Below are 13,419 nucleotides of genomic sequence, written 5' to 3'. Positions count from 1 at the left end.
CCTCCTACTCTCTCCTCACCCTCCCTCCTCCTTCCCAACACCCACTCCTCTACACGCTCTCTCTCCCTCCTAGGTATTTTTCTCAAAGATGAATATCAAAAATAAAAAACCCATCACCCCTCCATTCTCTCTCTTTGCTCTCACTGTCAGTTTGTCCGATAAGCATTTGAAATGTGGGGGGGCAAAAGAAAAAGCTGGTCATGAAGAAAACGCACACTATCTGAATGAGACGCACACTCACACACACGGCAACAGAAAGACAGAGAGAGTAATCAGAGGGATGTGTTACATCCACGGCCGGGGAAAACTACCCTGACAGAGTTTGACGTGGCTGCTCGCTCGGGGTGACAAACACTATCACACGACCGCACCACTCGCCTCGTCTCGTACCCCGTGACACACACTCACACACACACAAACGTGCAGACACCAGCGCGCCACAATGTAAACACGCCCGTCGGCTCACACGCAAAGGCGCATATTGACATAATGTCGCTAATGTGCACACACAGACACATGAAGGCGTAGATCCAATCAGAGAGGGGAACCACTAATTGTGAAATTGTGATGCTGGTGCCGCGTTTAACTAAGAATATATGAAACAACAACCGATGCCGGTGTATTTTTTTCTTTGTTTTGTTGTTGTCGTTATGGATTCCCTCGGTGTCGTCAGACAAATCTGCAATAAAGTTTTTTAACTTTGCGATGAAGGTTGTAATAAAAGGAGAGAGCCCTGAGAGCTAGTTTGGTCAGAAACCTGAGCAGCGCTGCATCATTCACGCCACCATGAATCGTTCTCCTCACGTCGTGAATTAATAAATTATTGAACACGCTTTTTTATTTCTTATTGACAGTGTCAATTTTTCATGAATTCTTTTCATATTTAAATGAAATCCACTTTACTGGACGCCACCGCCTCTATCACATGTTCTTTATATAAGGACAAATTAAGTCGTGCAAATGTATGAAAATGTATTGCTGATAAGGCCAACACAGTGGTGTAGCGGTTAGCAATAACGCTCCTGGTCGGCTTGGATCTTTTTTGAGGCATTAGCACCAATTACCCTCGCAAGCGGCCCAAAGAGGTGCTTGCGAGGTTAACTGGTGATTCTAAATTGGCTGGAGGTGCGGATGCATGAGTGCGCGGTCAACAAGACAAATATTGGCAGATGCAATCTTCAGTCGATAAACCAGTGCATAACACTATCACAGCATGCTGTTAGCTCATTTCCATCTCTATATTTTTATTCTTGGACTCTACTAGAGCAGTTTTGCAGAATTCAGATTTACATATGACCCTTATTTATCTTTTACCGAGCCTTGGTGAAGTCATGGTCTAAAATAAGTCATTTTGATGGATCCACATTTCTTCTGACAGGCTACCACCGGCAAACAGAAGGTCTGAACGCAGGAAGGGTGAACTACAAAGTGAGATTAATGGGTTATCGAGTTATGTTGAGTGTAAAGTGTTCTGCAGTAACTCATGGTTTGGTTTAAACTCCAGAAGCATCATCATTTCACTGATTCTTTCTGTTTACAGCGTCTCATGAGCGTGATAAAGATTCTCTCTTGAAGAAATACCATTTATGCTTTTCGTACTTTTTTTGTGGAACTTCTGAAGCAGCGCCTTACTAAAACAACCGAGTGAAGCCCAGCTGTAAACTTGCAGCAGTTCATATTATGTGAGCTGCACTGGTACTGAAATTTGCATGCATTAATCTGGTGATTCATAAAGTGTGTAAATGTTTTTATGCTTGCTTCAAATGCTGTTAAGTCTCTTTTGCACTGCTCCAATTGCAGCTAATAATGCACAGATCAGAAAATTCATCTGTTACATTTGTAGTTTATTTGCAGTAACAGCATCTCATTTTACTGTTACATTTTATGTTTAATCTTTATTACCCATTTTTTTGCTCTCTGTCTGGAGTAGGCGGTGCCATTATGTGAGCGTGCAAAGATCTTTAAGCAGAAACTCTGAGTCGCCAGAGAAACCACCATTGTGATACCTGCTATCTGGGGTTTTAGGTTTTGTCTAGCCAGCTAGATATCCCACTTGTGGGAGGGGCTTCTGTGCTTGAAGACAGAGCCGAGTCTGAGAAATCAGCTGGGTGTTTAGAGCGTCTGAAGCTCTGAACTATAACAACACAGTGACAGAAAATATGGAAAAGCATGATATGAGCCCTTTAAACATGAGCGATACAAGGTTGCGGATCGATTCCCTGCCTACTTCAGTCTGCATGTCGAAGGATCAAGGATCTTGATACTGAACCCCCGAGTCTCCCCCCACCAAGGATGCATCCATCCAGTGTGAGTGTTTGAGTAAATGTTTAATAAATATATAATAGTCTTCAATAGCAAGTTAATTAGATAAGCATTTTAATTATAATCATGCTTCTGTAAGCCACTTTGGAAACCCACCTCCACCCCAGCTCCTTCATTTCATACCATTTTTAACCGAATCAATGTGATGTCGGTTGTCATTGATCCCAAGCCCCACCCCCAGCTCCCCAGGTGGTCCAGCAGCAGACAGAAATTACCACAGATGGAAAAGAAAAATCCAGTTTTGACTAAAGTGGTCCTGACAGAAATGAACTAATGCAATACTTAATAAAATAAAATTGAGTTGAATTGATTTCAAGTGGTAAATGGCATTTCAGCATAGTGAGTCCTTTGTCTTATTAAGAAGAATGGGCTGCCTATACTTTTTACTAATGAATCAAACTTTCAGTAGAACACTTTTACTTGTAATCAGGTATATGTAACTCACAGAAAGGTGGGGACTACTTCCTCTCCCACACACCCAAGCCATTGCTGAAAAACATTCCTCCTCTCACTGGAGCACCCCGACTCTTCATGCACAACTCCCTTGAATGGAGCTGACACCCTTCTCACTATTTATAATGTTCAGTCATACAAGGCACAACTCAGCAACAGCACGAGCCCATTGCAAGCAGACAGCAGTCTCCAGAGGAGCAGCTCACAGCCTATGATGTCACTGTCTAACTCCCATATCCCCACTTTCGATCAGGCTATGCTGTCTCATCCCCCCCTAACGAGACTGGGACACTGGCCTTATGATACCACTGCTCCTCTCTGGTGGGTCCAAGTAGCCTTTGCAATATAGATCTTTTTCTTAACCTTACAGCCCCAGCGCTCTCTTAGCATTTTGTGTCCTCCAAGGCTTTTAAACTCACCACGGTGTGTTGAATCATTGATTTTGTCACTCTGTGCATGAGGTGGCGCTTTAATTGCTAGTGACAACACTGTGTTGCCTAACAGTGATGTTTGTACACTATGCTTTAAAAGATTTGTCCAGATGTAATCTATTGAATTTAATTTAATAAAGTGGCAGCAAAAATAAATAAATATGCTTGTGTGTCGATCACTAATTAATCCGCACTGCTCCAGTCCAACCTATGACTTATTTCATTCATAACCTGAATGCTAAGTGCTGTACGTTATGTTAAAACCTATTTGCGTCTCATGTATTAAATGATAGCCTCTGGGTATATCAACTCTGGCTTGTCCGCTAACCTGTCCCCTAATCAAACTAGGAAGCAAATATAGCATGTGACAATGCTGAGCTGTCTCCTCCGCTTTGGTTTCAAACAGCCCCCTCCACTCACCGCCCACCCAATGCATCATCATGTTTTCACCTATTCACTTTGCATCTCATAAAATAATGTGCATCTCAAGATGTCTTTGTCCAGTGGGCGGACAGTGCTGGAACACCTATTACTCACTCATGCTTGAGCCTATTAGACTGCAACCATGTCACGCTAGAGGTTCCCTTAGGCCACGGCTGGGGTTTTTTCTATGCATGTGTGTGTGTGTTTATGTGGACATTTGGATATGACTGTTTGTGCGTCTGTCCAACTTGCAAATTTAAAGTTCCTTTGTAGTCTGTGTGCATGTGGTGTGTTTGTGTGTGTGTGTTTTTCAGTGGAAGATTTGGAGGGCTGCGTACACACAGCGTTACCCCTAGCTGTGACCCACAGCTGCAGTTTTCAAGAAGTCAGGAGGAGTCTCCGTGTGCTGTCTCTCCCATTTCATCAGACACGCTGACGTGCACCCCGCAGTCCAAGCGCGTGCACGCAGTCTAATTTACCTCTAGTTTAATTTACCCCACTCTCATTTGTGTTTTCCTTCGCTGCTGAGTGACACCGAGACTGCTGCATGCGCACGACTATCTCCGTATCATACCTCCATCTTTTTAAGTGTTTACAATATAATGCGAATAATCCTACGTGGTTATTTACCTTAATATTAGTGGTGATTTAGGCCTCCACAGAAAGTCTGCTGTCACTCTCTGTTTCAGTCTCCCTCCTCTCTCTAAATATGCATTCAACAGCTGTCTCTCATCTCCATCCCACACCACTTTGCTCTTGACAAATTGATGTGGAGCGCTTTTACATAACAACTATGTAACACGCGCGCACACTCCAAATACCATCCGCAGCACAAATGTAAACCTCGCCGAACCATTACACATTGCACTTAAGTGCAGGTGTTAAAAGCCCAGTGTTTGCAAGCGCCGGGCGTTACGTGTGAGAGTGTTTCCTTAATTTTCACTGTGTAGAGCGCAAATGTGGCTTCCATGTTAACTACTGCTTGGAAAGCGTGGACGAGAGGGAAGGGAAAGGCAGAGGAAGACAGAGAGAGGAGGGAGAATTGACATTCTGCCCGAGCACTGCGCTGTGCTCATGGCATAATGATTAGCTCCTCAGTATTCCAGTCACATATGCTTCACTATCAATGAGAGAGAGAGAGGAAGGAGCAAACATGAGGGAGGGGACTAGCAGAGGGAGGTGGGGGGGGTATCACATAGGCAGAAACAAGGTGAACAAGAGAGCAAGTGATGAAAAAAGTGAGAGGGTAACGGAGGACAGAACACAGGACTGTAGCGTGACATAAGCAGCAGCAGCGGCAGACGTAAGTGCGAGCACGCTGCAGTAAGCTGACACACACAGATGGACGCTGCGTGCGCAACAGTCGGACACATTTGCAAACTAAAAAAAAAGAAACACACACACACCCTGCATCCACACGTACGCTGAAATACACGTGGAGAATACTTTGTCAAAGTCACAGCAGTTACAGCCACCTCAGCAAAGAGAGAGGTGGGGGGTTGGTGAGGGACGAGAGAGACAGAGAGGAGGGTGAGGATGCAAAAAAGAAAAAAAGGAGCGAAAAAGGAGAAAAAGAAAAGGACAGAGGGCGGAGAGGAAGCATGTGCCAGCAATAAATATATAATCACAAGACATAGAGAATGATAAATGTATACCATTACTTAAATAGGTCAGTCATACATTAATAACATCGATGTGATAATAAAGTTGGGAAGTCAGCTGTAGCCGGCTGAATAAGTTTGCATAAGTGCGCTCATTTAGTCAAACACAAAGAAGTACATCATGTTTCTGCATGCCCCGTAACTCAGACTTTATTTGTTAAGACAGATCGCCGTGGAAGAAGTGAAACGTTTTTCAGCTGGGATGAATAATCTTAAAACACAGCAGAGATGTAAAGGTGCGTACTGCATGCATGCAACTTAATAAAACATGTCTGTCTCCCTACGTAACGGTATCATTTTTCTTGCATTGTGTAGTGCAGCACATACTGTACGCTGACCTTAATGTGATTTATGATATTTTCCTTCGCCTGTAGAATTACTAGTATATATGATTTTGCCTGGTAAATTGTTTGACCTTTAATAGCCACATACCAGTGTTGCTCTGATGTTGATATTGCATCCATCACAAATACACTGCAGTAGTACTTTTAGGTATCCGTTTAGGGCTGGGTGAAATTAGCCGTCTTCACATTTAGCCAAGATATTATTTGCATGAAATGCTTAAAGGCAAAATTATGAGTGTAGTACACAAATATAGAAATTAATCCCCTTTGAATGCTCATAACGTACTTGAAGACACGTGTCATGCGTGTCACTGGAAAGATGACAGATGAAAACACCAATTACCATATATAAATTAGACGGCTCCCATGCTAAATTAAATGTTCCTTTTTTATTAAAACACAAGGGCTAATCTATGTCAGCTACGAGATTTTTCTGTCATGTTACCTTGGAAACAAAGCTTTTCCCGGCATCCACAACTTGCCAAGATGTCAATAAAAATGCCATTTAAAAAAAAAACAAAAAAACAAAAAAAAAACACGACATTAACGCTTCTCTAGAGACTCAGTATTAAGTGGGTTTAGTGGAACTCACTGTAGGTCTGTGTTGTTATTTTTTAATACTGTTGGTGTGTAACATATGCTATATTTACTATAATTCGCTTCAGGAAAGCACATGCTAATTTTACCCAGATCATTGTAAGATATACCTACAAGAACCTCAGTTTCACTCTGCTTTTAGAGCATAACTCCAGGCCATGTGCTGTAAGAGCACACTGCCTGAGTAATTTGTGGGTTTTATTTACACTGCATTTACTGGTGTTTCACCACTAAATCCAAACTAAAAATACAGAGTAATTCTATTTCAAGTAGTTTAAAAAAGAAAAATGCCATGATTATATTTCAGGATAGTCGGTTCAACTACCCGTGGTTAGGGCAGCTAAGTGTTAACTTCCTCAATTGGTCTCTTGTGCTTACTTAAAGTTCATATTACACAATGCTGGGCAGCACAGTGGTGCGGTGGTTAGCACTGTCATCCCACAGTCAGAAAGTCCTGGTTTGAACCCACTCACACACACACACGGAGTTTACCAGTGCCTGTGTGGGTTCCCTTCCTCTCACAGTACAAAGACAAACATGTCAGATCATCTGGTGTTTTTAAATTAGCCATAGGTCTAAATGTTTGGGATTCATACTTAATTGGAAAATCTACAGAGTAACCTGACGTGCGCCGCGGTGTAACTACATGTCGAGTCGACATAGCCCACAACGACTGTGACTGGCCTTTTCTGCACCCTCGATTCTTCCTTGTCATTTCCAGCTATTTTTTGCCACAGTTTCTAAATTTATCAGTGAGAATGTATCAATCATCGTCTCAGCATCAACATAAGGACTCACAAATGTCAGAAAAAGAGAAATTTGAGAGACAAATATATTTGCCCCTAAAAAAATGATCACAACAAAGGACGAGGAGGTAAAAGTACCAGCATTTTATTTGTTGGCTGGCACCACATATAAAACACCGGGACACGACCTCACGGTAATTATTATGTACTGTGTAATGTGAGTGTGTATTAACATAAACTCCGACGATGTCGGCCACTTATGTAGGTTACGTCATAGGCTCTACAAAGTCTAAATCTGGCATTAGCCCTGCAAAAGACCTGTCCAGGGCGTCTGCCCCTCACTCTTATTATAACAAAAGCTTCTCACAACAATGATACAAATGATAGCACGATGTTTCATTTGATAACTTGATGTAAAAACACTTCCCTGACTTGGATCTACAACCATAGTAACAACGCTTCTTTCTGCTGCTCTCTTACCCACAGAGGGTCGTTGCAGCAGATGGCTCTGGATATTTGATTTGTGTAGATTTTTTCACTGGATGGGAAACCCCCAAAGGAATTTGTGCATCTTCCTGGTCTCTGATCAGATGTAATGTCATAGTAACGTTTGTAAAATACATTTTATTCATGTTGTTTTATCACGTTAGTGTAGCGTTTGAGAAAAATCTTTTTTCTTCTTTTGAAGGGCTGTGTACACACAGAGCAATGTTGCCACAAGTTGGCAAATCATGGCCAAATGCCTTTGGATTTTTAGGGCTGTCATCACATCCTGCTTATTGTTTCTACCCTCCCTGTTTTTCTTTTATGCCTTTACTGTCCCCACAAACCGAGACAGCAGTGCCAGACAGCTGCACCTCCCTGAGCCTGATTTGAGGCTTCTTCCTAGTAAGAGGGAGCTTTTTTTCCTCCCCACCATCGCCATGTGGTGCTCACAGGTAGGGTGGCCAGATCAAACTAAATGTGAGGCAACCGCTGTGTTTTTGTGAGACAAAGTGGGACACATCAATAATGCTGAAAGGTAGTCTGAATGTTTCCATGCTGTTATTTCAGTTGCTCTTCAGGTTTTGGATCTATCCATAGTTGTTTTTTTTATTCTATTTTTTTAGCCATATCTGACAAGTGTCACTATTATTATAAAATTATGACATACATGTATTCTGTCACTTTACGCCATACCCCCTCCTGTCTCTCAGAATATACTGCTGCTTTATTTTCTTCATGGCAGCTTCCATCATAGTCACCCAAATCTGCAAAGCCTGTGACTTTTTGGTGTCTTTCCCTGATGAGTGTGGCATTAGACAGGCTGAAGTTCTGAATATAGTAAAAAGCCTTCCCTTCATATACTTTGGGTAAAAGCCAGACTTTTTGAGAAAGCAATCAAAATGTGGGAGACTATCTCAAAATGTGAGAAGGGGACAAAGAAAAAAATGCTGAGTTAAGGATGACAGCTGGTCATCCTGCTCATAGGTGATCATCTGATTGCTGGAGAGCTCTCCTTAATATTATAATTATTTATAAACTCCAGTAAAATTCTATTTAAACAGAAAAAAAAGTGGCTGAACGAGCAACACAATAAGATGGCTAAAAGTAATAGTTACATTTGTGTAAATGTTGATGGAAAACTTAAATCTTAGGCTAAACTAATAAATACATATTTAAATTGCTCGAGTCATTTCCAAACAAAAAATTAAACATTAAATGACTCTGTTAAAGTATAAACAAATGATCGAAGTTGCAGTGGCGTGTCTAGAAAATTTTTGTTGGGGGGGCCAGGTAGGGGCACAGATTTGGAGAAGGGTGGCAGATGTAATTGGCAGATAAAGTTTAAAAAATTCTACCAACCGTTAATCAAAGGAGCTTGCAAGCTCCTTTGATTACGATGACCTGGATGACTGAGAACCTTCACAGACCTACCAACCGTTAACCATAATTCAATAACCCTATAAACCTAATAACCGAATGCGCTTTTAACTCTTATTCGAATGAGATTTTAACCACTACGGTGCAAAGTTTTTAGATACTGTGTTGATAAAGTACAAGAGATACAATCAGTGCTTTGTCAGTGTTTACTCAGCATTCAAGGACAGCAATATTTGCATAGTATTTTTACTGACATATAGTGCACATATGTTTTGGGCAAAAACATTTTTGAATATTAAAATACGAACATTTGTAACAAACAATTGACAAATTAGCCAGTTCCAATGTAAAACTTTATCTGCCTGTTAAAAAAAAGAAGATAATCTTCTCACAAACTGGTGATTTTGAAACAGGAAAAAAGTGGGGAAACAACTGAAAAGACTAACATTTGAATGAAACCTGAAAGCAAGTAAATACTTTCTATGCTGCCTTATGGTAAACTTTGGTAATATTGATCAAGAACAACACTGGCTGATGATGAAATACAGTCAGCTGGCATGGTGACACTGCCAGTATTAACCTGCAGGGCTGGACTGGGACAGAAAATCGGGCATTTTGACTACAGACCGGCCCACCAGGTATTAAAGCCATAAAGCCTTTGAATGAAAACAAATGCTGTTGTGACAGTCCCATATGGAAAAGAAATAGTAAAAACTTACATGATTTACTCATGAAAGTGGCCACTTTCTTATTACTTTCATATGTTGTTTTAGTATCCAAAACATACAAGATTCATTATATAATATTTCAAGGGATCTTATATCTGTTTTTACTCTTGTATGCTTTTCATACAAGTTTCACACAAGACAGATACAAACTTTATAAAATTTATATATATCTTTTCCATATGTACACCGTCTTGTTGGTATATGTATGATTTCTATACATTTTACATCAGATAAAAACTTTGGTTGTAAGATTTAGATAATTATTTAATAAAAGCTAGACATTTTAAATGAGAATAAGAAAGAAAGGTATTTCTTTGTGCCCCCCTTTTGCCTGTTAATGCCCTACCTGCCCCCCTGGCAAAACTTTCCTAGACCCGCCCCTGCACAGTTACCAGCTGTCAGCTACATAAAAAAGGATCCTGGTGTTATTTGTCTCTCAGAAACAGTTCATAACTTCCCTTCAACTCATCCATGTCACCTAAAAGGTAAACCTGTTTCTCCATCATCTGTTCAGCTCTGATGATTCAGTAAGGACATCTCCTGGTTTCATCTTCATGTTTCCCTCTCACCACATAACCAAACCGACATCATGACCAGCAGGTTTTACAGCTGTGGCTCCAGCCAACATCAGCTGATACTAGAAATTAATATTAAATAAATTCTAACAAAAGCTGATCAAGCTTAAACGTGCTGCTGTTGTTTAGCGCGACATCTGCTGGTTTCCTTTCTGGCGCAAAGTGGGCGATAAATAAACAAGAGAAAAAAGCCGATCAGCTGATCATTGATCAGTTTCATGATTGAAGTAGCAACAGGAGAGGGAGGGGGGAGAATGAGAGAAGTTCACTATCAGTAACATCATAGCACCCACCCAGCTGTATAAAAACTCCGTCAAGCTGGCTAGAACGCAGTACGAGTTATTGTAACTGACAGTAAAAAGTCAGCACAACAAAAATAAACTCCACCTAAACTTGGTTTATATCTGACCCAGATAGACTGCAGGTCATAACTTCTTACCTGAAGTTCAGTTCACCTGACACTCGGACTGGCGGCTGCCTCGGGGCTCTCCTCCTGCCTCTCCTCCTGCCTCCCCTTCCCTCATCCACCTGCTGGCCTCTGTGGAAGCCCCGCCATAGCCACCACCAAACAACTGAGTTATTTTTACACATCTGGCCAATCCACCACCTCTCATTGTTCATGCCATTACAAAAAAAAATAAAAAATAAGTCACCGGGCATATGCCCGGTATGCCCGATGGCCAGTCCAGCTATGTTAACCTGCAACCAAATCTGCAGCTCCATACAGCAATGTTACGACTTAGATTATATTTTATAACTCATAACTCTTATGTTAGCTGCCCTCAGTAGCATACTGTCTGAAATATTCGACGGCTGCAATAATTCTTTAAGTGTAATTTTTTCCTTGGTATTCTAATTTCACCGAAGTTTACTAAACTCAACAAACTTAATATTACTTACCGGGACATTTATTCTGTCCTCATTTTCTTTCACCGAAAAATTGTTCCGTGCAGTGCCGTCTTTCGTGCTTGGCTCTCCTACCTTTGCTAACTTGATGCACATAGCGCAGAAGCCAATGCTGCATTCACTTACACTCGGATATCTGAGCTTCACCGTGAAAACATAATCGTACATTTGATATTTGATTTAATTTTATTGTTTTGCCTTTGGGGTGGCACCTGGGGTGGCCAGTCTGGTTGGGGGGGTGGCCTGTGCCCCCCCAGGCCACCCCGCTGGACACGCCACTGCGAAGTTGATTAAAATAAGTGGCTGGAACAGCAGCTAGCTAAAAGGTTAGCTGGAAAAGTGAGACACGGTTAAAACACCTGGCAGGAGTTACCTGCACACGTCATGCTAAAATGTTTAAAGGTAACACATATAAAGCTCACTCACTTGCCTCTAATGAAAAAGTACTCCAAATATTGCTGACTGCTTTTACTTTTTAGGCCACACTTAAAAACTCCATATTGACTCGGTAGCTGCAGTGCTGCGCATACCTGGAGATGAAAGCCAGAAACAGCGCTCGTGGCGTCCTCCACCTGCTCGGGACACTGTGATGTCAGCGAGTTTGCTGCTCCGAGCTAAAAGCTGAACATGCACATCCTCTCCAGAGGGTCACTTAGGTATTTTTAGTGTTTATGATACAAGCAGAAGTGGGAATCAAAGGGATGCCCACGGTGAGAGAAGCTACTGCGTGTGCTCGTTTCGGGCTGTTTTGTTTGCAATGAGGACACTCGTGAATATGTTGGTTATGTGGCTGCATAGTTGCAGCATTTCATTTGCTTGTATTAAAATTAAGAAAAGGCCCTTATCTCTCCCTGCTTTAATAGCTTATACAAGCCATGATTAATTTTAAAACATAATTGCAAAAATCACCACAGCACTTGCAAGAATATTAACATAATATTACTACTCTAGTGTACACAAAAATCAGTTACTGTGCTGCCTGAGACAGACAGACAGCTAGATAGATGGATGGATAAACTCAACTCGGTTTTATAAATGTTATATCTCCTCCGATCGATGCTATAATGACTGAACATCTCACCATTTTAATGAGCGGTTATTTTTTTTAAACACTAGATCTATTTCTGTATGCCGATTATTTTAAACGCTCCATTTTCATAAACACTGTAATCTACTTGACAATGGAAGATCTGATCACTCTCCTATTATAGTAAATAATTTTAATGAGTGCAGCTCGTTTCAGCCGCATTTGCACATTCACTCTGTTTAGCACTTTGCAAAAGACTTGAGCCACTCTTTACCTCTTCATATTCACCCGATTTCATGAGCCAGGCTTTCTTATACTTTTACTTTTTAAGGCGATCTTGACTTTGAATATTGCCTTGGACATTTCCGACTCATTTTCAGTCCAGCCTTTGTCCCATTTTCAGAGGAATGTTTACTTTTTAAGCCACTTAACACTGACCTATGAATCATTCAAACATAAAAAGGCACATAACTCAAGGGATGAACCAGAATCGTGTCTACACATAACAGACAACTTGGCAAACAACCAGTTTTAAATTGTGTCTTTAGGCTCTTTGTTACTACAGCCTGCTGCAAAAAACACATTTGTTCTCATTTATTCAGTTAAATCTACAGAAAAAAGCCAAACATAGCAAAGTTTGACATAAAAGTCTATTTCTGGACCAAGAAGTTGATTCTCAAAGAGCTGCTAAAAAAACAACAAAAAAACCCAACTATTGAGCAGTGGAACCTTAAAACTTGAGAACTGGGTAAGTGGAGAAGAGAATATGAAAGTTGTGTCCTTAAAAAACAGAAATAAATTGATGCGGACCTTCAGTTGATCCTTCACTGAAGCCTCCTAACTTAAGGAATGAAACAGTGTTCCAACTACACATAACAGACGTAGGAGTTATTTTGTGAAGCAATTAATCACATTTTTTTGTTTAAATCATCATCAGTATGTACAGAGGTGGCAAAAAACTCCTGGGCAATTCACTGAAATGCACAAACTCAGTTCTTCAGTAAACTACTGCACCCGTTTTCCATTTCCAAGACAAAATATAAAGAGGGGTGTCTACAGACAGTACTGTAGGTTTTTTAGTAGTTAGCATAACTGCAAGAAACTGCACTGCATGAGAAACCTCATTAAACTACAGACAAGTAGGGATTAAATTACTTTTACTTTTTTCTAAATGACTAGGATTAAATTAAAAACCATGAAAAGATTAAGTCTGATCTACTGATGACATACCGTCTTCCACAGATCAAAAAGACATTCGCGCTGCAGTTAGTGTGCCCCACCGGTCTCATGATTTCCCCGCCAGCATCAACAATTTCATTATGTCTGCGTGTTTGTGTGTTTTT

This window comes from Astatotilapia calliptera, chromosome 11 (genome assembly GCF_900246225.1).
Source record: "Astatotilapia calliptera chromosome 11, fAstCal1.2, whole genome shotgun sequence".
Classification (NCBI taxonomy): domain Eukaryota; kingdom Metazoa; phylum Chordata; class Actinopteri; order Cichliformes; family Cichlidae; genus Astatotilapia; species Astatotilapia calliptera.
The sequence above is the reverse complement of the archived record's forward strand: the minus strand, read 5'-3'. Positions refer to the sequence as shown.